The 23,473-nt window shown below is 62.1% G+C and overlaps 1 pseudogene; it reads left to right on the top strand.

Annotated features, from left to right (window-relative positions):
* The first annotated feature begins 21,079 nt into the window (after positions 1-21,079).
* LOC120588879 (uncharacterized) lies at positions 21,080-21,198 on the top strand (annotated as a pseudogene).
* The last annotated feature ends 2,275 nt before the right edge of the window (positions 21,199-23,473 follow it).

Genomic DNA, 23,473 nt, shown 5'->3' on the forward strand with positions numbered 1-23,473 from the left:
TCATCACAAAACCCGAGGGCCAGCCTCTCACGCTTCGTGGTGTGGAGCGAGGCTCGAGCTCGAGGCTCGGCAGAGGCCTGGCTCTCAGAGGAACAGACGGGGGGTTTGGCCCCTGGGTGGTCTGATCCCCTTCCTGCCTGGGGGACGGCTGTAAGCAGGGAAATTACAAAGCCAGATTTTCCTGAGCCAGTGGTTCTCGCGGTGGCCTGGGGCCTCTGTGGACCCCTGAGAGCTTTCCAGGGCACCCGCAGGCTCTGGATATTTCTTCATCAAGTTTAATCGCAGCGACGGATCGCGACGGGCCGAGGGCAGGAGCGGAAATGAGACCCGGCGGCTTCCGCTCAGCCAGACGCAGACGAGATTCGCGGCGATGCGACTCGCCGTCCCCCTCACTCCTGCTGTCTGCTTTGTCACAGAAGCTTGTCATTTGTGCCGAGGTGTAATGGCTTATTATGTTTTTAATGAATTAATATTTTAAGTGTATCACATTTCATTTCTAAGACTGTCAGCCTCAGTAGAGAGAGCTGACATAAACAAATGCTTTCTGGGTCCGACCTAATCTGAGGGGTGTGCAGGGGTCCTGGAGCTCGGAGTGGGAGACGTGCCGAGGTGGCCTGGAGGTTGAGTAAGCCCCGTGGGGGATAAAAGTCCCCGGAGTTCAGCCCCTTCCCCCAGGGTGCTGCTTCTGCCACAGCAGGAGTGGGGGAGTCCAGCGGGGCAGCAGAACTGTCCCCACAGACCGCCCGGACAGCTCGTATGCCCGGAGCGACGGCGGTCACCTTGAGCAGGCTCACTGTTGTCCACACTGGGACTTGGGACACGCTTTGTTCCTGGCGGAGCGTGATGACTCTGGGGCTTGGAGGTGGGACTCAGTCCTGGTCTGCAGCATAACCTTGACCGAGCCACCAGCCCTCTGCTGGAGCGAGCCCTGTGCCCGAGGGCCCACCGTGCTGGGAGCCCAGCGTCTGGGCAGCTGTGCGTGTGCGATGGGGCGGGCAGGGCGGTGGAGCGGGAGCTCTGGGTGCCCACGTGGAGGCTCCATGACAGGCGGGGCCAGGAAGCGGGGTGGTGGGGGAGTGGATGCCTTCACTGCTCTCGGCCCCCTGTTGTGGCCCCCAGCACACCTCCAGCCTCCCCGGAGACTGGGGAGAGGAGCTGCCCAGCACAGGGGACTGGAACCTGCCAGGCTGCATGCCCGGAGGCTCGGGAAGGGAGATGCCCCCGCCCCAGCAGGGCCGAGTGCCCAGGGGAGGGGAGGCCGCCTGCTGCTGATGGCTCCAGAGATAGTCTCCCCCGGATATTGACAGCACGGCCTCCGGGGACTTTAATACCATGGCTCTGGGGAGACACCGCGAGGTCCCTGTCCCCGAGCGGCTCGGCGTCTGCAGAGGCGGGTGTGGGAGGGATCGCCCCGGCCGTCCACCTGCTCCCCTCACGGGCGCGCGCTCGCGCATCCACTCCGGCCCTCTTCCTCCGCGCCCGCTCCTCCGTTCATTCAGCCGCCTGCCCGTCCCGTCCTCTCGTCTGTCCGTTCACCGTATCGTCCACAGAGACCGAACGAGCATCCACCATGTGCCAGGCCCTGTGTCCACGGAGATCGCGATGACGCGTGGTTTGTTCTCTGCCTGCAACTGAGCTCGAAAGTCCAGTCAGGAAACGGTGACGATGTGGGGGAAGCATGAAGGGAACCCCAGAGTTCCGAGCCGCCCGCCGGGCCGGGGCTGAGCGCTCCCTGGTCTGGGCCGCCATGCTCGGATGCGCGATTGGCGAGAAGGGGCTTATGCAGTGACCAAGGATGCGGTGTCCTATCACGCATCGAGGAGGCTGAAGGGAGGCCGTTGGTGGAGTCCGCCTCGCAGGTGAGACGAGGGAGACCCCAGCACGAGGCCTGGCTGTGGCTAGAGGCCAGCTGAGCTCGGAGGGTGCAGAGCCGCACCCCAGGGTGGAATGAGGACCAGCCGGGAGCCGCAGAAGGTATGGAGGTGCTGGGGTCATCACGCAGACCCTCCAGGATGGTGCAGGGGGAGGAGAGTGAGGAGGGGACAGGGAGATGCTGGACCTCGACCAGGCATCGCGCACCAGGTGGACACTGCCACTGGGGGGGCCCTCTGCACCACCCACTCGGGGAAGCTCTGGTGGTGTGGATTCTGCTGGTCCGTTCCCGGGCCCGGGGCTGGTCCGCAGCCCCCACCAGGCCTCAGCCCTGGACTAACATACGGAACGTTACCTGGATCTGCGTCTGCCCCACGTTGGGCCTGGGGGCGGGTCAGTGCTGCTGGTCACGCTGTCACCGTCCCCCAGTGATCTTCCCTGGGTGCAGACACCGCAGCTCCTCGTGGCCTTGCATAGCCCCTGATTCTCTCCGGGTCTCGACTTACCCATCTGCTAAGCGAGAGGTGCGCCCTGGGTCTGGGATTCTCGTGGAGGCAGACGGGGGAGGAGGTGCCATCTCCACTGCACTGACGAGCTCGGGGAGCTCCCTCCAGCCAGGCCCTCACCCCCAGACCCCACGAGCAGCCCCGGGGGGGCGCGAGCTTGGTCCTGAAGGCAGGACACCTGAATCCACGCCGGCCTCTCGCTACCAGGCCCGAAGACCGGAGCTGAGAAGGTGCATTAAAAAAAATGATCCAAGGCTCCCCAAACAGAAGGGAATATTGACACGGTTATTTTTAGCATTATTAAAATAAGTCTGCTTTGCTCCTTTCCTGTGCTCCTCTCCCAGCTCAGTCTTTGCTTCCAGATTGAGTGTGTGTGAGTGTGTGAGTGTGTGTGTGTGTGTGTGTCCAGGCCGAGCGGCTGCTGCAATCTAAATGTTAATGAGACCCTGATTGTGTCTCTCGATGCCTGTTCCCCCGTTCCCTGCCTACCCCGAATGTCGCTGGGTCTTCGCAGAGCCCCCGAGAGCGGCACCTGAATTCTTTGAAAACGAGACTGCCCCTTGGTGCTCTGTGGAAACCACGCTCGAGAAGCCTGTGGGACTCGGGAGATGGGGGTACAGGCCTTGGCAGTGATCCCCATCAGCTGGGGCAGGACCCGAAACCACGGCCCGCGATGCTGGCTCCACCTCCCCCAGGACAGGGTCCCCCAGAGTCACAGTGGTCCTGGCCGACGTGGGCGTCATGCCTCAGGTGGGGCAGCCTGGTCGGGGCGGGGATGACCGCGCCCTCCGGAAGATACTGGGTCTAACGGCTCTGTCACTTTGAGCCGTGTCACCTGGGGCCAGTCGCATAGCCTCTCTGACCCTGCCTCAGCTGATCCAAGCTCTGGGACGACGTGTGTGACGCCCCCGATTCCCAGGGGATGGCCAGCTGTGAACCCTCGAGTTCTGGCGGAGCCAGGTGGCTGTGGCCGCTGCGGCCTGGAGGGTGCGGTGGCTCTGCCTCCCGGCCGCCGTCCCCGAGGGGCCTGGGTCCCGCCACATGCAGCGATGGTGAGGGGTCCCCGGGACCCACCCCAGCCTAGCTGGTGCTGTTCTGGCCGGTGCCCGTGCTGTGAGCCCCCCTCCCAGGCCGTCCCCGGAAGTGGCCTGGAGCCAGCCTGGCTGCCAGGGCGGGGTCATCTGCCCCTCTGTGCTCAGCGTCAGGGCCACCGGCGGGCCGGAGCAGGGCGCCGGCATCCCTGCCAGGGTTCCCCAGGCCCAGGGTCCCCACGACCATGCACTGACTCCTTCTGTGATTCACTGGCCACCTGCGTCTCTGTTTCATCAAATCCAAAACCAAATTGCCCAAGTCCTGCCGCCACCGACACCCTCCCTGGTGCCTGTCAGCCCCGGCCGGGCCTTCGCCCCTGGTCCCCGCTCGCTCCAGCCGCGCCTCCCTGGACCCCTGCCCACCGGCCACCTTTCTCCTTCCCCTGCAGGCAGCGGGTCTCCAGGAGGTGCCACCTCTCCCACCGGGGCGGGCGCCTTCACGCTCTTGGTCCTGCACGTGGCTCAATTGCTGCCGGGCTCCCGTCTGTGCCCACGGCCACGTGGCGGGGTCCTGGCGGGGAGCGGGCGGGCGAGCCGGGCGACCTGCCTTCAGCGGTCCATCCCCCGTCTCCCTGCCCGAGCTCCCCGCCCGCCACCCACCCGCATCCGCCTGGCTCAGCCCTGAGCCTCACCCCATCGCTCTTGCTCCGCCTCTGGGGCTTGGCCCCCTCCCCCACCGGCCTCTGTGCGTCCCTGGGGACGGCTCACAGTCAGCTCTGTGCCCCACCCAGACCCAGGCACAGCGGCGGGGCAGGAAAGCTCACCCCTCCTTCCTTCACCAGCTTAGAGACTGCCATTCCCCTGGTGGCCCCCAACCCCTTCTAGAGAAGCGGGCGTTTGTGGTGGGGACACCGTGGCTGCGGGTCTGATCATAGGACACACCGTCCGTTCATGCAGCCAGAGGATTCCTGCCTGATTCCTGCCGTGTGCCAGGCAGCAGCCCTGCCGGACATGGCGCCTCGCCAGCGAGAGCTGGAGACAGCCAGTGGGGGCGGCAGCGTCACTGGGGACGTGTTCTGGGGCAGTTCACATCGAGGTCCTTCGTCATGCGGCGCCCAAAGCCACCTCCCGCTGGAGCACAGCTGCCTCGGGGACTGTTCCCTGCCACCCGGCCTTCCTCCAGGGGACAAGGGTCCCCGGCCCGTCATCCTCTGTCCCCTGGGCTCAGCCTCCCCTCTGTACAGCTATGAGTCTGGGCACAGCCTCTGGGGGGTCCCTCTCTGGGGCCAACACATCCCTGTTCCCAGAAGGAGCCTTTTCCGCCTTTTACAGGTGCTCGCCTCTGGGGAGACGGCCTGCTGAAGCGGGGGAGGGGCGAAAGTGTCCTGCGGGTGGGTGCGGATGTGCTCACGGGGCCTCTCCTTTCAGCAGGCATCCATGGAGCACCTACTACGTGCAGGCTGTGGCCAGGCCTACTGTGCACAGGGCACGTGTGAAGTTTGCACTGGAGCCTTCCGGGGCAGAGAAGGGTCTCTCGTCCCCACCTACCCTGCCCTGAGCACCTTGGCCCAGGCCTGGGTGCATAGTAGGGACCCTGGGTGCATAGTAGGGACCCCGGAACCAGCCCGTTAATTGGGTAGAATGGAGAGGAAGCTTCTTTATTTCTCTAAAGCGTTGTCATGGTGACTTCTGTCTCCCAGCCTCCAGGGAACAGGGACCCCTGAATGGCTCTGCAGGTCTCTGTGATCACTGCGAGGACCCCTCACCCTTTGGTGACCCCCCCAAGCCATCAGTCTGCTGGGCGGGCACGGCCGACTTCTCACAGCGGGGACCCAGTGGGACAGGAACGGGGCACGCTGGGGAGCCACGCCTCCCGGCTCCCTCACGGTCACACCCCTTCACGGGGAACCTCCGGGCTGGGAGGTGCCTGGGAGGTTGGGAGCCACAGACAGGAGTGGGGTGGCGCTGGAGAGCGGGCCTGGCCTGCAGCGGGGTCGGGGTGCACGTGGCCGGCCTTCACCGCTGACGCGGCCCCTTCTGGGCACGGCTGGCGGCGGCGATGGGCCGGCGCGGCTCCTGATGGCCCTCTGACGTCTCGCCAGAACCAGGGGCCAGTCCGGGGCCCTCAGCACCGCATCCCAGCACCATGAGTGTGCACCTGCCTGCTACACGTGGCACGTGCGTGTGTCTACACGGGCAGATGGGCGTGAACCAGAGCTACAACCCCGTTGCTTGGAAACACCCTCTCATCTGAGCTCTGCCAGGTGGGGGCCCGTCTGGTGGGGTCAGCACTCCCTGGGGGGCCACGCAGGCGGAGGAACGTGTGAGGGTACGGCCTTCTGCGTCCTGCGTGCTCACCGGGGCGCCCTCCGGGCCAGGCCCGTGCTGGGCTTGAGGCTTCAGCCATGAGCCAGGCAGATGGGGCCAACGGGCTCGCCCCGGCTCCAGGTCTGGGGGAGACGGATGCCGAACCGCTGACATGGCAGGAGTTACATCTAATTACCGCCGTCGCGAGGGGTCCCCTGTGCAGGTGTCCAGGCGTGTGGGCCAGCACGGGTGGGCGGACCCTGGGGCCTTGAGCCCAGAAATCCCAGGGGCCAGCTCTGGCCCGAACCCCTGGCCTGCCCGCCCCGTCCTGCATCCTCGGGGTCTCCGCCCCATCACAGACTCCAGGAGCCAGCGGTCCTGCTAACCCTGTTTGCCAGGTGGCCCCGCCTCAGGACCTGGCAGAAGCCTGGCCCCGCCCCGGCCTCCCCTCCGAGGCCTCCGCACCAGCCTGGGGCCCCTGTCTCACTCCAGATGTCAGCGGGGAGATTAAATCTCAGGTCACACACAGTTTAATAAGCAGAGCCCACTCCCCTCACGAACGAGGCATCAGAAGCTCGGGAAGGAGGCGCCGAGTGGACAGGACTGTCTCGCGGCCTGAGGGACCTGAGTCCCTGGCTGGGCACGGAGTGGGGCCCGGGGCAGCCCGCGGGCCGCGAGGGCCCTCCTGCACTCGTCTGGGGCCTGCCGCGGGGGGCCCGAGGGGGCTGCTGACAGGGAGGGACACAGCCTTGGGGGTGCCCTCACCCCCACCTCCAGGCCTGGCCACAGTCACCTCTGGGTTATGTGGGCGGTGGGCGGAGCGGACGCTGCGGGAGGCGGATCTGCTTTCTAGTCCCATGTCCTTAGTGAGTTATGTCACCTTCTCTGTCCTTCTACGTCTGTCTGTCTCGTCTACAGGCCTCTGACTCTGCCTGGGAGTTTGGGGGGCTGTGGTGCGATTGGGAAGGAATAGAGGCCGGGGCTCAGCACCCTAAAGCCAGAGGCGGGTGGGGGCCTTGTCCCTGGCCCAGGCGTGGGTGTGCAGTGGGGAGCCCGGACCACACGGTGCCCTCACTGCTCTGCGTGCGGGGCTGCGGGAATCCTCGGCCTGGTGACTCCCGGGGTCCCGGCTCCACGGAGAGCAATCTTGGGGGCTCCCTCCCTGTCCCCCAGCCTGGGCCCGGGCAGCAGAGAAGCCCACCTCACCACTGCAGCGTCCACAGGTTCATTTCCAGGAGCCCGGCCGCTCCCTGTCCCTGACTCATCCCCAGTGCAGAGGGATGGTTTTAATAATGTGGCCTTTTGGGGCCTGAATCACTGCAGTCCAGGAGGACGGAGGGCAGATTCACTCCCCCGGGGCGCCAGCAGGCAGCCTTCTCATTTAGAAGACAATTTGTTGCTTTGGGTTGTTCTGGGTGTTTTTAAAAGCAGAGGTCTGAGCTTGGATTTTCTGTCTGCCCAGGGGAGCAGGGGTCAGGAGGGTGGGGGGCTAGAGGCTCCCAGGCCTCACCTGACGGCAGGAGGGGCGTCCCCGGACCTGTCAGTGGGGTCTGCAGGCTTCCCTGGCCTCAGCTGGACGCGCAGAGCGGCTGCAGCCACCCACTGCTGCCGACAGAGCCCTCTGTTCCCGGGGCGGCCCCGGCCTGGGGCCCCAGCACAGGAACTAAGGCCTGGGCACCACGTTCTCGCCGTCGCGTGTGTGGTGGCTACGCCCCTGCCTCAGTTTCTCTGCCGGCCCTCCAACTCTCCCTTGGCACTGAAGCCCTGGGCCCGGCTGCAAATCCAGTGACGGGCCAAGGCCTTGGGCGAGTTGCCTCTGGAAACGGGGCTCAGTTTCCTGACCTATGAAATGGGCCACCTCTGCTTTTCCAGATGTGGGACCGTTCTGTGTCCCCGATTCCCAGGGGAGGGCGCCGAGGCCCAGGGTGACACGTGCCTCGATGGCGGGACCCACCGCGTGTCACGAACAGGGCGCGGGGTGCTGCGAGCGCCCCACCTCCCAGGCAGCCGCGCCCTGGGAACCCCTCCCCCCGGATCGAGTGTGAGGCTCCCCCGTAGCCCACCGCCCGTGGCCCGCACCAGTCAGATGGCCGCCTCCGAGGCCCTCGGACGCAGCTGTGCGTCCCAGACGTGCGGCACTGGGACGGGCCGTCTGCTCTCCGCAGCCGCGCTGCCTTCGATGCCCTCGGGGCTTTTATTCTCATGCCCCCCAGAGGAGACAGCGGCGGCAACGTGGCATCTGTGGGCTGCCTCCCAGCCCGCCCCCCGCCCCCGCGTGGGCCCCTCCGCCCTGAGCCAGCTCGTCCTCCTCAGCCTGGGCCCTCCGCTTCCCAGTGACCGTTTCTGGGTCCCTGAGTGGCAACCTGTACCCCAGGCCATGGGCTGGGACCTCCCAGCCTCCCCCAGCTGGCTCTTCCCCCACCACCCTGGGTCTCGGCCCCGCTGGGCCCTCCTCAGCCTCCCTGTCCCCCACCAGATTAGCCACCACGTCCCCGCTCTGCTTACCCCGTGTGCAAACACGGGCGAACATGGTCGCCCAGCCCGCTGTTTGCTATGCTGAGAGGCTATTTTAGGGGGACAGGAAGAACTTGGACTATTTGGACCTCTGAAGCCCCTTGCCAGACAGGTAGAAAAATAACCACCGGCCGCAGCGACAGGGTGCGTGTGGGGAGCTCCGGGGGGCGTGGCTCACAGCGCCCTATTCCACCCTGTCTGCAGCTCGGCCGCCCTGCGCCTCGTTCTCACAGGACCACAGGGGATGGGGAGAAGCACACGCCAGCCCCACCTGCCCTGGGTGACCCCCACCTGCCACCCGTACAGCCCCACACTCCCCAACACCTGCTCCTCCCGACCCCTCTGTGGCTCAGGCGGCCCGTCTGCGCCCTGTGCTCCGAAGCCTCACGCCGGGACGGGCCTGGGGGCCGCATCTGGGTCCTGGCTCCGCCAGTGGGCTACCAGTTGGGAGAAGGCTTGTGTGGCTGGTGGCTGGCAAGGTGTCTCGGCACCAGGGATGCTTGCTCAGAGGGTGGCCAGGGTCTCACGGCCTGAGGCCAGGGTTCCCACTGCCCAGGCCGGCGCCCGGAGAGGGGTCGGGCCAGGGCCCGCTGCTGGGAACGTCCGTCTGGTCCTTGTGGCCTGGCTCTAACCCATGCCTTTGGCCCTCATTTCTGCTGACTCGTCATGCCCGGAAGAGCCCCCCGCTGGCTGCTCGTGGGTCGACCCCGAGGAAGGCCAGGGCTCAGACCTGACCGCGTCCACCAGGCAGCCGTGCGTGTGATTCAGCCAGCGAGGCCCCCTGGCTCCCCGGAGGTCACATGGCTGATTCGAAGGGCCTTAGGGTGTGCACAAGCTTTTCCCCAGTTTAACGTGCGGGGAAACCAGAAACCGGGGAGACTGAGTGATTTGTCCAAAGCCACCTGGGCTGGGCTCGGCTAGGCTGTCCGTGTCCTCTGCCAGGCAGGGTGGCCCTAGGGCCTCCTCACCCTGGGCTCCCATCCCCAACGGTCCGTCCGGCGACGCAGTGCCGGCTCCGGCTCCCAGGGGGCGCTGAGGCCCCGCGGCTGGCTCCCCGCCGCCCCCTCCCCCGGGGGCCCCGCCCCCCGCTGTGCGGTCTCCCGGAGCCCTGTTTTCCAGTCAATAGAAAGTGCTCCGTCCCCGAGCCGTGGCTGTGCGTCTTCGCCATCTGCATCGGAAGGGTTCCAAACGAAAAGTCTTTTCCTGTTGGGGGAAAAAAAAAAGTAAAAGGAGAAAAGGAGACTTTGCCTGACGGATTAGAAAATTTTCCACTTCCCAGCCCCTGAACCGAGCGCTTGTGCTTCTCGTGCCCAGTTCCCCGGCTGCAGAAGGCGCGCGGGTGGGTTTCCGAGCTCAGCACCCCGGCTGAGGAAGCCACAGGTGGGGCACCTGTCTGGGCCAGCCCCGCCTTCCGCTTAGCCCTGACCTTGGAAAATCCACCTGGGCTGAAGCCAGGCCCCTGGTCACAACGTGGCCTTGTTAAGCCTCCATCAAAGGGACGCCAGAAGGCCAAAGCATTTTACCTAAAACCCGGAGCACCTACAAATAAAAGTGATGAATATTTACACAGATCTGGACTCTCCAGAGCGTTTGTGAAGTCGGCATTTCCTAAAGGGCCCTGGGACCCACGGATGGGCCTCCCCTGGGGGAAGGGAGACCGGGAGATCGCGGGGGAGGGGTACGAGGGGCGCCTGGTCACCAGCAGCAGGAAGGGGCCTGGGCAGGGCTGGTCCTTCTCAGAGGCCCGGTCCCATCCTCAAGCGCCTGGCTGCCCGGCCCTGGGTCTGCGGGAGGAAGGACACACTGGGAGCCTGGGAGTGACCACAGAGGGCCTGGAGGCGGGGAGGCTGGACCTGCCTCCGGGCCTCGGGTCCAGTGAGGGCGTTTGCTGTGGACGAGAGCCACGCAGGGCCCACATCTGCCCGGCTGGTAGGGAACCGGCCGTGGGCTCCAGACACTGGGCTTCTGGGGCCCCGGGGAGGGCGGGCGGGCTGTCCTCCAGCCTGGGAGCCTGGGAGGGCGTGGAGCCGCAGTGGCTACACGGAGTCCGCTCTCGGTGGTCAGAACGGAGCGCGCGCACCCTCGCCCCACCCAAGCCTGTCCCTCCAAGGTCGCCCGCCGCAGGGGCTCAGCCCTTAGCCCCTCACTCAGGCCAGCAGCCAGGCCGGCCCTCCTGGCAGCTTCTCCCTGGCTCTCCCCACCCCCCACCCCATTCCAGCTGCCGCCCAGACCTGTCAAGCTTACTCTGTGCAGCTCTGACTAGCTGCCGCTTCTCTGCATCCCAGCTGCTGCCTCCCCGGGCCCAGCTGCATCACTCCCCTCCTGGGGACTCAGCATCGCCCCCCCCCAGTCCCTGTTCCCAGCCTCTGTCCTCCAATCCCTTCGCCGCACGATGGCCAAGGTCATGCTTTAAAAACACACATCAGGTCGAGTCATTTCCTTACGAACCGCAAACCCACGCGGTGCCCATAAGCCTGCGGGACGGAGCCGCTGCCCGCCTCCCACCCACCTGCACCGCGTGGCCTCCGGCTCAGCTTGCTCAGCCACGCTGCCCGCGCTGGGGCTCTCTGCACCTCTGCTGCGTTCGCTTCTGCGTCCCGAGGTCCGACAGCCTGGAAGGTCCTAGGTGCCCAGCGATGAACGAGCGGGCGTTTGGGCGGGTCCTTCAGCCGGAACTGCCGGAGGGAGCGAAGCACATCGAGCCGGGAGGAAGCAGCGGGAGTGGAGGCTGGAGGAGGAGCCGGGCGGGAGGGCAGGAGGGCGCTGGGCCCCCGCGGGTCTTGCCCACAGGCCGAGGAGCATGGCCACATCAGCAGGTCCCGGGGGCGGCCTGGCAGGTCGCCCGGTGGCTGTCCTCCCCTGTCGGGCTGACCGGCATGGCCTCAAAGCACTGCACCTGGGCCGAACCGCCTTGAGCTGATCCCTGCTCTCTCTCCAAGCAGCGTGGCCACAGGCAAGTCACTCAGCATCTATGCACCCCAGTCCTCACTCGTAAACGGTCCCCATACCCGCCAGCTGGCGCGGATGTGAGCGGCCTGTGGTGGCTGGTGCCGGCTCGGTCCTCGGCACAGAGGGAGCTGTCCTGGCTGTTTCGGAGCATCCGTCTGGGAGGGCAGAGGGCTGCAGGCAGGGAGGCCGGGGCGAGGCCGACTCCGTCATCCAAGTGAGCGTCCCGCCAGGCAGGGCGGAGGGGACAGAGGGAGGAGAGCGAGTCCCCGGTACTCTGCCCTCTTGGAGAAGGAGCGGAGTGGATAGTTCCCTCCCCACTCCCCACACTGGCTGCCACGTGGCCTCGGCCTCCCCCGGCCCCTGCACTGGGCAGCACCTGTCCCCTGTCCTACCTCAGGCCCCCGGCTCCGCCCTCAGGGTCGTGCTGTCTCTCCCGGAAATGTCCTTCCCGGCCCTCAGCTCTCCCGCTCCGCTTCCCAGCCCTGTGCGCGGGCCGCCTCATCGGTACCCACGTCTCTTCCACCTGTGAGCAAAGGTAAACACGGCTCTTTCACCTGCTCCACTCAGCCAGCCTCGGGCCCTGCTGTCTGGGGCCCTGGACGGTGACCTTGAAGCTGCTGCTGGCTGCCCCCTCCCAGCCTGGCGGGCTACATGGGACTCTGAGCTGAAGTTGCTCAAGCTGACATCCCCCGCCTCCCCGTCCCTGCCCTTCCTCCATCCTTCCTCCCAGCCTCTCCCTCTGCTTCCTCCTCCAGTTCCCTCGGGAACGACTCACACATCTGCCTCCCACCTGCACCGCCAGCTTCCCAAATCTTCATCTGAAAGGGTCGCGTGGAGCAGATTTCTGCATCCAGAGGCGTGGGGGGCCGTGACAGGCAGTGCTCCCTGGGGGCAGTGGTGCTTTCCCTGCAGCCTGTGGCCCCAGGAGGGAGCCTTGCTGGGCAGTGGAGACCGCTGGCTGTCCAGGGGGGTGGGCGGCTCCTGATGGGCCTTCTGATCCTCACGACCTGGGACCAGAGGGGCCCGCCTGGCGCGTCGTGTCTCCCAGAGTATCCCGTCTGCCACCTTTCTGAACTGGCCACCTCCTGCTCAGCCCCAGAGAGTGCACTGGGGAGGTGGGCTGGGGAGAGGGAACAGGTATGGAGCCCGGCACTAGGGCCATTGAGGGTGCCGGCCGGGCCTTCTAGTGCCAGGCGCATGCCAGCATTAATGGGAAGGCCAGGAGGATGAGGGACCCAAAGATATGGCTCCACGAAGCCACTGTCTGTCCTTGGACAAGCCATGGCACCACCCTGGGCCTCGGTCCCCTCATCTGTCAGCTCGGGGGATGGGCCAGTGCCTTCTGAGCCCTCTGCCTCCCCTCCCAGCCAGGGACATCCACCCCAGGGACCGTGGCCCAGGGCTACCCCATCCCCGGCCCGCCCTTCCCCGCCCAGGAAAGCTGGCTACGGGCAGGTGGGGACAGCCGCCCACTCCGGTCGGATCATGTTCCTCGCCAGATGCTAACTTCATCAGCGAGTCCACCGCTGGCCCTCTACTGCGGCGGTGAGAGCGGGGCCGAGGCGAGGCGGGGAGGCGGGCAGGCCGCCCGCCTGGGGGAGCAGGACACAGCGATTTACATATTTATAAAATCTCTTCCATTTGCCCAGGCCCTGTGTGCACTAAGGAATGTCACATCTCATTTCAGCTGGGGATCTGTGCTCCAGGAGTGACAGCTCGAGCCGCCACCCAGGCCTCCCTGATATCTGCAGGTGACGAGCAGCCTTGGACTGGGTTATCATCCCGGATCGGCGACTGTGGGCAGCCCCCTGGCCTCTCTGGGCCTCAGTTTCCCCATGAGTAAAGTAAGGATAGATAGTACCTCTGCTGGGCCAGTCGGGCATGGCCCTGGTGACCCCCGTCCCGGGACTCATGTCACCATGTGGGCTTCTCGAGGGCAGACTGGGAGCAATGACTTGCTTCCCATGCAGGGCCACGCTTCCCCCACGCAACACGGAGCCCGTGGCCAGGTCACCTCCCATCCTCACGCTTGGTGTGCTCGCGGCCGTGGAGCCAGCCACCGAGTGAGAACCGCTCCGAGGGGCCCACGTGGCAAGGAACAGAGGGTGGCCTCCGGCTAGTGGCCAGCCAGGGACTGAGGCCTCCGTCCAGAGCCCACGCAGGACGGCATCCTGCCGACGAGCATGCGAGAGCCTCGGGGGCCTCCCTAGTGGGGCCAGAGGCGACCTCAGCAGAGCCGACGGCCCGGCTCCTGGTCACGAGCGGTGAGGTGTCAGCTGTTGTGATTTTGAGTCGCTGCATGTCGGGCAGCAGCAGGTAACTGATACGATGTCCTTCTCGAGGGTTGCCTTGGCGACTGCCTGGCTGGTGCGTGTGCGCGTGCCGACGTGGGCACTCGCGCGTGGCAGGGAGGCTGCGTCTGAGCCGTCCACTGGTGTCCAGGCCTGGCGTTGGGCCGGCCGCCGTGGGGGCTCGCTCCGTCGCGGGAATCACGGATGGCGGGCGGCTCAGCACAGGCCTCGCGACGCCCCGGGCGGCAGCACCCACGGGTCCCTGATCGAGTCCTGCTCCCAGGGACCCCCATGGAAGACCTCACGTTCGGCACCGGGTCCCTGGACGAAGCCCTCCGCTGGCGGCCTGTGCCAGCGCCCCCTGCCTGTGTCCGGGCTCGGCTCAGCTCGGTTCTCCTCACTGCCACCGTTAGAAGGCCCTTCGCCTCTTCCCTCCTAGGGGACGGGGCCAGGCATCTGAGCTAGCTCCTGGCTGCGCTTTTGAGGGCGGAGGCCATGCAGGTGTCACGTCGTTGCATGGCATCTAGTACAGAGTCTGGAACACAGCGGCTGCTGGGGACAGGTCTGGGGCAGGAACACACGAGCAGCTGGTCTAAAATGACAGTCAGAACCCGGATGATTCGATGTGGAGACGGGAAAAGCCTTCGCCAGCATTGTCCCCTTAGAGTCTGTTTGGGTTTGGGGCGCCCGATGTCCCCTTGAGAGGGCAGGTGTACTGACTGCACTGGGCTGATGTATCCTGCTCCCTGTGGCCCCTCATGGTGCAAACTGGCTCCTGGTGGCGGTGGCCTGGTTGTCGCGGAGGGGCGGGCCCGGGTGGTGTGTGGAGACTGGAGAGAAGCAGGCCAGGCTCCGCTCTGCTCCCGCCCGGCCTGGAGGCCGAGACTGTGGCCACGTGGGGACAACAGGAGCCCATGACCGGGGCTCACTCTGAGCCCGGAGGCGGCCTGGGGTGCCCCGGCTCACTGGGTTGTCCAGCGCTGTGCAATGAATTATGGTAAGTCCTCCCTCTGCGCCGTCCGGCGCGGTAGCCGCCGGCCACATGTGGCTGCCGAGCCCCTGAAATGTGGCTCGTGTGGCTGGAGACCTGAGTCTCAGCTTTATTCGTTGCTACTTACTTGAAATCAGAATGAGTGGCGTGGGGCTCGTGCCCCGTGTGGGACACCATGGGTCTGGAACGAGGAGCGAGCCGACCGGGGACCGCTCGCTCGTTCTTTGTGTCTGGAATCGGATCTTTCCAAGAACACTAAAAATAACCTTTAAAAAAAAGGAGTTCCCAGAGATGAGCGCCTCGGGCTGCGTGGAGCGCGGGAGGAGCTGATCCGCGGAGCGGCGTCTCCATCTGTCCGGGAGACGCCGCCCGAGGGGAGCGGGGACTTCTTGACTCATCCCTATTTTTAACGGTTTGTCTTCAGATCCGCGAGACGTCAAGGAACGAACTGGCAACGAACGCTGCCCTCCGCCCTGTCCTCCCGGTTTACCGCGGGCCGGCTCTGCCGATGTCGTCGAAGTCCCAGGCCGCGGGCCCTTCCGGATGCAGGGCCTTCCCGGAGGTGGCGCTTGAGCTGGGTGTGGCCGCGGTGCGGACGGCAGGCAGGGCGAGGCTGGCGGGAGGCCTGTCTGCAGCGAGAGCGGCAGGTCCGACACGGTGACCGTGGCTGGAGCAGAGACAGCCGCCGGTGGCCGGGACACGCGTGCCACGTTTAGCACTCAGGGAACGCTCGGCAGTCTACTCTGTAGTGGCAGCCACGGAGGCAGCGGCATGATTAACATCATCATTAGGTGCTTTAACACGAGTGCTTCGTTTAGTTTTCAAAACAACCCCGTGGGAGGCTCTAATAATCCCCACTTTCCAGGAGAGAAGAGAGGGTAGAGCGAGTGGCTCAGGACACTCGGGATGCTCGATGGCGTCAGTACACGTGGGAACGTGACAGGAAGTCAGCAGCCACTTCAGCATCGGTGAAGGAACAGACGGACGGGAGGGGCCTGGGACCCCCCAGGGCGGGGTCATTCTGCCTGAGCCCCCGGCGGCCGGATCCGGCCTCCTCCCCGGCCCTCTGTGTGTCTGGAGAGCGTCAGGCCGAAGCCCTGAGCCTGGTCTTGGAGTTCCTGCCGGGCGGGCCCCGACTCCGCCATCCTGGCTGCGTGCGTGACTCCTGCATGCCCTCTGCGGAGACGGTGACCCAGAAGCTCTCTCAGGGGGGAGCCGAGGTGCAGGTCTCCGGAGCTGCGGGAAGGGCCTGCGTCCATTCGATCGGGGTGATCCAGTGGAGTGATCAGGCGTGTGAAAACGGGGTGGTTCCACCGAGGCTGGAGAGCGCCTGGGTGGTCCAACTCCCAGAGGTCAGGTCAGCTGTCCAGGCCGCACGGCCACCAGACCACAGAGGTCTTGGGGCCTTGGAGCTGGTGGCCAGCTCTCTTCCAGGGCAGCTGCTTCAGACGGCCGGGGTGGGGCGGGGAGGGCTCAAGCGCCAATGGGGGGGCAAGCGCTGGGAGCAGACCAGTCCTCCACTGTGGGGGGCCGGTGTCCTCCTCAGCCCAGAAACCCCAGGACCAGCTTCCATGACCTGAGAGGTGGGGGTCAGAAACTCAAGAATTCAAAGAGGCATCCCTGTGGGCGTAATGGGGTCCGGGCCTGTTGAAGTCAGGAAGGGTCCCCTATCCGTCTGCCAGCCTTTCCCAGGGTGCCCCTCTCTGCCTCCCCTGTGGCTGCGGGTTGGCGGGTGTTTGTGACAGGCAGGGGTGGCGCCAGGCCCCACATCTACGAGCTGCTCCCTTCCTCCCCCAGGCCCAGGACAGGTGCTTTCACCTCCCCGCCCATGAACAGGTAAACTGAGGCACAGAGAGGCTGACAGGCTCAACCGGGGCCTGGTAGCTGGTGTGGGGTGCGGTCCCACTGCCTCTCATGGCTCCTGGGGGCCCAGCTAACTCTGCGCCTCTGTGGCCTGGCTCAATCCCCTACCCAGCTCTCCCTAGGAGGGAGCCGCTGCTCCGATTGCAGAGGCCCGAGGTGTGGAGCGGGTCCGGGGCTGCCCAGGCTGCCCGGGTAGGAGGTGAAAATGGGACTCGTCCTGGGCGCTGTGGCTCCAGGGCCAGCCTCTGTCCCCATGTGCGCCTGCCGTGCAGGCCCCACTGGGCCCAAGCCCGACTGAGCCCCGAGGACCCGGAGGGCAGCGGACGAGCATCCACACGGGCAGGGGACCTGCAAGCCCGGGCAGAGGCCCCTGGGCCTCACCCCGCCCTGGAGCGGGGTTGGGTTGGGGTCTGATGAGGAGGCAGGCACACTATCAAACTGCTCCTGCCCTGAGAGGTGGAGCGAGCAGGGGGCACCGGGACTGTCGCCTGCTGCTGCCTGGGTCCTCAGCCCCTGCTCGGCCCCTGGCCCAGCGGCCACATGGCTGTCGGAGGCACCCCAAGTGGACTCCTGCAACAAAGCAAGGAAGCGGGGGGCCTCCAGGCCAGGCGGGCCCCCGGCCCTCCCTCCCAGGCTCCCCGACTGGGCGTGGGTGCTGAGAAATGCTCTGCCATTCGGGTTGGGGAGCAGCCCCACAGCAGCCCCCCACCACCCAGGCACGGCCTGTACCCCTCCTGAGCCCCCTCCTCGCTCCTGCGGCCACCCGTCCCAGGCTCTGACCCGGGATCGGACCCGGAGCCACAGCTCCCTTTGTCTCTGGTGTGGGTGGGGTCTCGGGGGTGGCACGGGCAGCGGCCGGCCGGCTTCCTCGGAGGGCTGCTCAGGCTGTCCCAGATGCGGGAGGGGCAGCGGGCCGGACGACCCCACACAGTCACGTGCAGACAGCTGTCAGTGGGTCCTCCCCCGCCGGTCCCGGTCCCGGTCCGGCTCACAGACGCCGGCCCTTTGAAGTGGAATCCCCGCCCGCAGCCACTCGGAGGAGCGAAGAGGGAGCCTCCCTCGTTTAATCTTGGGGAGCGGCAGCGCTCAGCTCTGCAGGGCTGGCCACCCTTCCTGAGACCACAGCCACAGGCGCCAGTGAGACCCCAGCCTGGGGGTCGAAGTAGTTACTGAGGGCTGGGAGGCCGGTGGTTGTGCGCTCAGGGGCAGGGCGGCCTCTCCGCAGTGACCGGCCCCAGGCCTCCCCAGTGAGCGAGGGGCCGGCCCTCTCCACAGACCAGGGCTGGGCGGGGGGCTCCAGGCCTCAGAGCGTCTCTGCCCCTCGCCCTCCCGGTCCTCCTGTGGTTTCGAATGCCGCCTACGGGCCCTGGTCCACACCCCGTGTCTGGTCCTCCGCGCGTGCTCCGGCCCCATGGCCTTCGGCATTTTGGACCTCTGTATACCCACAACGGAGTTCCTGACTCGTCACCCCCCAGCCCCTGTTACTTCCTGCCCCTCCTCATCTCGCGGGTGAGCCAGGCATCCAGGCTCAGGATCCAGACACCACGCTTCCTCTCACCCCACCGGGACCTTCTGCAGGCCCTGCTCCCCCGGGGACGGTGACGGCTTCCCGGCAGCTCTCTGTGCACTCCAGGAGGCCACGCTCCGGCCAGGGCCCCTCGCTCCACTGGCGTCCATCCTGCCTCGAGCGTGGCGACTCCTGACTGTGGACCCCAGGCTCCTGCAGGCTCTGCTGAGGCCCAGGCCCCATCTTGTGCCCCTGAGCTGCCCGGTGTCCCCGCCGCCTGGCGCGTCGAGGGCGCGTGCAGTCTGGCATGTGGGGCGGGGTGCAGGTGGCAACGCGTGAGGCTCAGGTGGGAAGGGTCTTGGGGCTCTGCCGATAGCCCCTGCTATGAGGACTGTCACGCACTTGCCATTACTGTCATTTACAATGACATTAATGTCACGTACTCTATGCTGGCACTGCGCTGGGGCCAGGGACCCAGCCACGGACAAGGCACAGCCCCCTGCAAGGGAGACGGAGAAGAAGCCAAACCTGAGCTGAGTGCGAAAGAGAGACGTCCCCCTGGGCTTCCCGGAGGAGGCGACATCTGCTCGAGCCTTCAAGATGGGGTCAGGCGGGGGTTCTGACAGGAGCAAAAGCATGAAGCAAGGAACGGGGTTGACGCTGGGGAGCAGAAAGGGTGGGTTTGGAGGCGAGCCGGCCGCACGGGCTGGCTTCCAGGCGGCGGCTAAAGAAAAAGCCAAATCTCTTTGAGGAAAAGAAACGCAAAGCAGTGAACAGAGCTGAAGCCACAGACGCAGTGGGCTCGGGGTTCAGAATTAGGCTGCGAGGGTTGGATGCTAAACTCCCACAGGTAAATGGCACTAAAAGTCTCTGTGGAACAGCAGGACCCGGCTGGCCTCTCGGCTGGAAGCCAGGGCTGCCGCTCCCTGCCCCTCCCCCCACAAAAGGCAGCAGCAAACAGACAAGGCCAAGTGCGGTCACCTGGGGCCCTGGGGGCCCAAAGGAAGCATGTGAGTGAGAGAAGCAGAGAGAAGCTTTCCCAGGAGCTCAGCCCCGGGGTCTGTGACTGGACCGAGGGGCGGGAGCGCCCCCTCCCCCCATGAAGCCCGCCCTGCAATTCCGGATGGGAGGGTGGGCGAGGTACCCAGAAATCCACATACAGAGAGAAGGAGGAGGAGAGAGAAAAGTAAAAGCAAACAAAGAAGCAAACAAAGCCCCGCGCTGCTCTCCGCGCGTCTGCAGAGCACGTTCCAAAACACACGAAGAGCGCAGCTCTCGGAGAGCCGGCCCAGGAGCCGGAGCCGGAGCCGGACAGCACTGCCCCGGAGAGAGGCCCCGGTGGATGAGACGGAGAGGGCCTGGGGGGCTCAGGGACTGAGAAGAAGCGGGGAGGAGACCCGTGGGCGGCCGCTTGCTGTTTGGCTCGCTCGTGAGGGATTCGGGTGCAGCGACGTGGGTTTGCTTCCCATTTTCGGGGCTGCCCTTCAGCCTCATTCCTGATGCTCCTTTCAGCTAGAGAGACTTGATGATAGTGGGAAATTGGAAAAAATAACAGCACGCCCTTGACCTTGCTCCTGGACTCTTCCCCGTTGCCTTTCCATAGAGGAAGCCTGCGCTGGGTGGCCGCGTGGGTGGCGGGTCTGACCCAGGGCAGCGCTGCCTGTGACCAGGGCCTGAGTCTGCCGGCTGCTGAGGCAGCGGCATGGTGCTCCCAGCAAGCGCCCCCCTCCGCCCCAACCTCCCTCGGCAAGAAAGGCGATAGTCCATCCTCTGTAAATAAAGCAACTAAAACTATCAACGATGGGAACATGAATTCACTCCAGATAATAATCGATTTTATGGAGTCGCTCAAGGAGGACTTTAAAATAAGCCTGTTCAGATGGCTTAAAGAGATTAATGAAGGTACAATTATTATTAAGAAAGAATAAGAAATTACGGGGCGAAAGCAGAGAAGAAATAAGATCAAATGATTACGCATAAGCAATAAAAATCCTGGATTAAAAAAAAGAGAGAAAGAAACAGAATTAGCAAAAACAAAATGCGAAAGATGACGTGTCCCTCGCAAGGACCGTAACAGAGCGAGGGGTGATACACCGGATGAGGATTCACCTGTGACACAGCGGAGAGACATAAAGAGAGAAAAATCAAAGAGCAGCCAGTGGGCGGGGGTGCCGATGGGGACCCTCCCACTGGATTAAATAGGAAAGAAACAATTTTTAAGAGATAATGACAGATGTAAAGGACCATATTCGTCCCCGGATCAGAAAGAGCCAGTAATAAAGCTGCTCTGTCCACGGCTCATCCTCACGATAACGAAGAGCAGGAAGGATTAGCAGGCAACCTTTGGTCTACCCGAAGCCTGCTGCCTCCAGCGAAGATGAAATAACGGGGTTCACACGAAACCAGCCCCAAATTAGAACTAATAGGGACCAACGGTGTTCGTTCCATTGAGTGCCAGGAGGAGAACGGTGGTCCCCGTGAAACGGGAACACGGGGGGAGCCCTGTGATCGCCCGAGCTCTCAGCCGTGAGAGAGTCTGCAGGCCACAGCTGGAGGAAGAGACCTGCTGGTCTCCCTGAGTTGAGTAAAGGGGACAGAGAACCCGGGCAGTGTTCTTAGGACAGCACGCCATGGGGGAGAGGCTTCACAGACAGGGTCGTCTGGAGAGCTTCAGAGGGTCCCCTGATCAGCACGTGCGAGGAAACCGACCGAGGCTGGGGGGAGACCCACGTGGAAGGATTCGATGACGTGGTACCCGACATTCACACAAGCTTAAGTGGGAAAGCTCGCGATCGAGTCATGGGGCATTGGGCAGAGTACACAGAGAGTCTTTCCCCGAGCAGAAGGGTGGTTAGCCACGGACCCAGGACTTCCCCGATCCCGTCCAACAAATTTTAAAAGCAAGACCTGAAAAGATCAAACTCTTTCCAAGTAACATAACTGGATGCCAGAACAAAATCCAAGAGATTTATAGGAATATAAAATATCCAGCACCCAACAAAATAAAGCTCAGAATATCTGACATCCGACAAAAAATTACCAAGCATGAAGCACAGCAGGAAAAGTCAATCAATAATGAGGAGAAGAAATCCATAGAAATCAATCTAAAACACAGATATTAGAATTAGCAGATAGGACACAACTATATATGTTCAAAAAGTAAGTGGAAATAGAATTAATAAATATAAATTTTACTGAAAGAAACAAAAATTTAAGTAGAGACATAGAAGATATAAAAATAAGACTCAGTGTACGGCCATGCCACCCTGAGCGAGCCCGATCCCGTCTGATCTCGAAAGCTAAGCGGGGTCGGGCCTGGTTAGTACTTGGATGGGAGACCACCTAGGAAGACCAGGTGCTGTAGGCGTAAAACAAACAAACAAACAAACAAACAAATAAATAAGGGATTGTAAGCTGACAAGGTCCTTGCAATCTGTGAGGTCAACCAAGGACTGCCCTGCCAAATAAATAAGTAAGTAAGTAAATAAACAAATAAATAAGACAGACTCAAATAAAACTTATAAATATGAAAACGTCAATATGTGAGATAAAAGATACCGGATGAGATTAAGGGCAAATCTGAATTGCAGAAGAAAAGACTGGTGAATTTGAAGACACAGCAATAGAAACCATCCAAAATGGAAGCGGTGAAGAAGAGGGAGTTTTTAAAAATATGAAAAAAAAACAGAAACATCGGGGAGCCATGGAACAACTTCGGGTAGCCTAACATGTGTGTAATCGAGGTCCCCAAAAGGAGAGAACAGTAGCAATATTTGAAGAAACATGGCAAAGGGAAAATCTCCCAATTGATGAAACCCAGAACTTGAAGAACGTCAACAAACTCCAAGCAGAAAAACATGTAGAAAATGACACCGAGGTACACCACAATCAAATTGCTCCAAACCAGCGACCAAGAGAAATCTTAAAAGCAGGTAGATGGAGGGAAAGACACGTTCCATACAGAAGAACGACGAGGATGGCAGCTGACTGCCCAGCACAAATAACGTAGGTGGGAAGACACTGGAGCGATGGGGTTCAAAGTACTGGAAGAAACGCTGTCAACCTAGAATTCCACACCCAGCGGAAGCGTCTTTCAGAAATAAAGGTGAAATCAAGACTTTTTTAGACATACCAAAGCTGAGAGTATTCATCGCCCACAGCCCTGCACTCCGAGGAACGTTGAAGAAAGTCCTTCAGACAGACAGCCACGGCACAGAGGCTGGAGGGCGTCGGGTGGCGGCGTGTTGTTGGGCTGATGCTCTATGAGAAGTACAGGTAGGCTGTGACAGGCCGAAGGTGCACAGGGCGGATCCGACAGCAACCACCGAAATAACGAAGCAAAGACGGATAGTGAACAGGCCAACGACGGATCTAAAATAGAATCATAAAAGTTCAGCTAATACAAAAGGAACAATGAACAGAAAGGAGAACCGGCAAAGAATAGCGAGGTGTGAGATTTAAACGTAACCGTAGAAATAATCACATTACGTGGGAGAGGCAGGGGTGAGTGGGGGGAACGCGCAGGATTTCTAGGTCAGTGATACTGTCCCGGACTGTATCCTGTAACGACGGATGCATGACAGTGCACACTGTGCAACCCGCAGAATGTGCAACGCCGAGAGTGAACTCTAAAGTCAATGACGGTCTTCGATCGATGACGCCGGTTGCAACAAATACACCACTCGGATGCAAGGTGTTCACTGCAGGGGAGGCCGAGGCCGAGGCCGGGATGCCCGGGAGCTCTCTGTACTTCCTGCTCGTCTTTTTTTCCTGTAAAAATGCTCTATTATTATTTTTTAATTGAAGTAGCTTATATTAATGTAAGATAAATTAGATTTTGAGAAAACGATATTATCGGGAAAAAAATCTCGATGATGAAAGGGCCAAGTCATCGAGGAGACATAATCCTAAATGTTTATGTGTCTAAGAACACAGCCTCAAAATACATGAAGGAAAAACTGAGAGAGCTGGACGGAGAAGCAGAAAAACCCCCAATTATAGGTGGAGATTTTAATACGCCTCTCGATAACTGATAGAAATAGATAACAAAACACTCAGTATGTAGAAGCTTTGGATAACATTATGAACCAACTCGGTTTAACTGGCATTCATAGAACAGTCCACCACCAGCAGCAGAATACACATTATTTCCAAATGCATATGAAACATTTATCAAGCTGGACCATATTCTGGGCCATAAAACAATTCGCAATACATTTAAAAGGATTCAAGTCATATAAAATATGTTCTCTGGCCATAATGGAATTAAATTGCAAATCAATAATAGAAAGGCCCATGACACATCTCCGAATATCGGAAAATTAAAGTATGCTCTGGTCAAAGGAAAAATTAAATGAGAAATTAGAAAATGTTTTGAACCAAATTAACACAAGAACACAATGTATCAGAATTTTGGGAGATGCCACAGAGGTATAGCAATAATTGCCTACGGTGGAAAATAAGAAAGGTCTAAACTCCATGTCTTCAGTTTTCACCTTAAGAAATGAGGAAGAGGAAATCAAACCCAAACTAGTCAGAAGAAATGAAATAACAGACATCATACTGAAAATCAATGACATAGAAAATATAAAAACAATAGAGAAAATCAATGAAGTCAAAAGCTAGTTCTTGGAGAAGATGAA

Source organism: Pteropus medius, unplaced genomic scaffold, assembly GCF_902729225.1.
Source record: "Pteropus medius unplaced genomic scaffold, Ma_sr-lr_union100, whole genome shotgun sequence".
NCBI classification, from domain to species: domain Eukaryota; kingdom Metazoa; phylum Chordata; class Mammalia; order Chiroptera; family Pteropodidae; genus Pteropus; species Pteropus medius.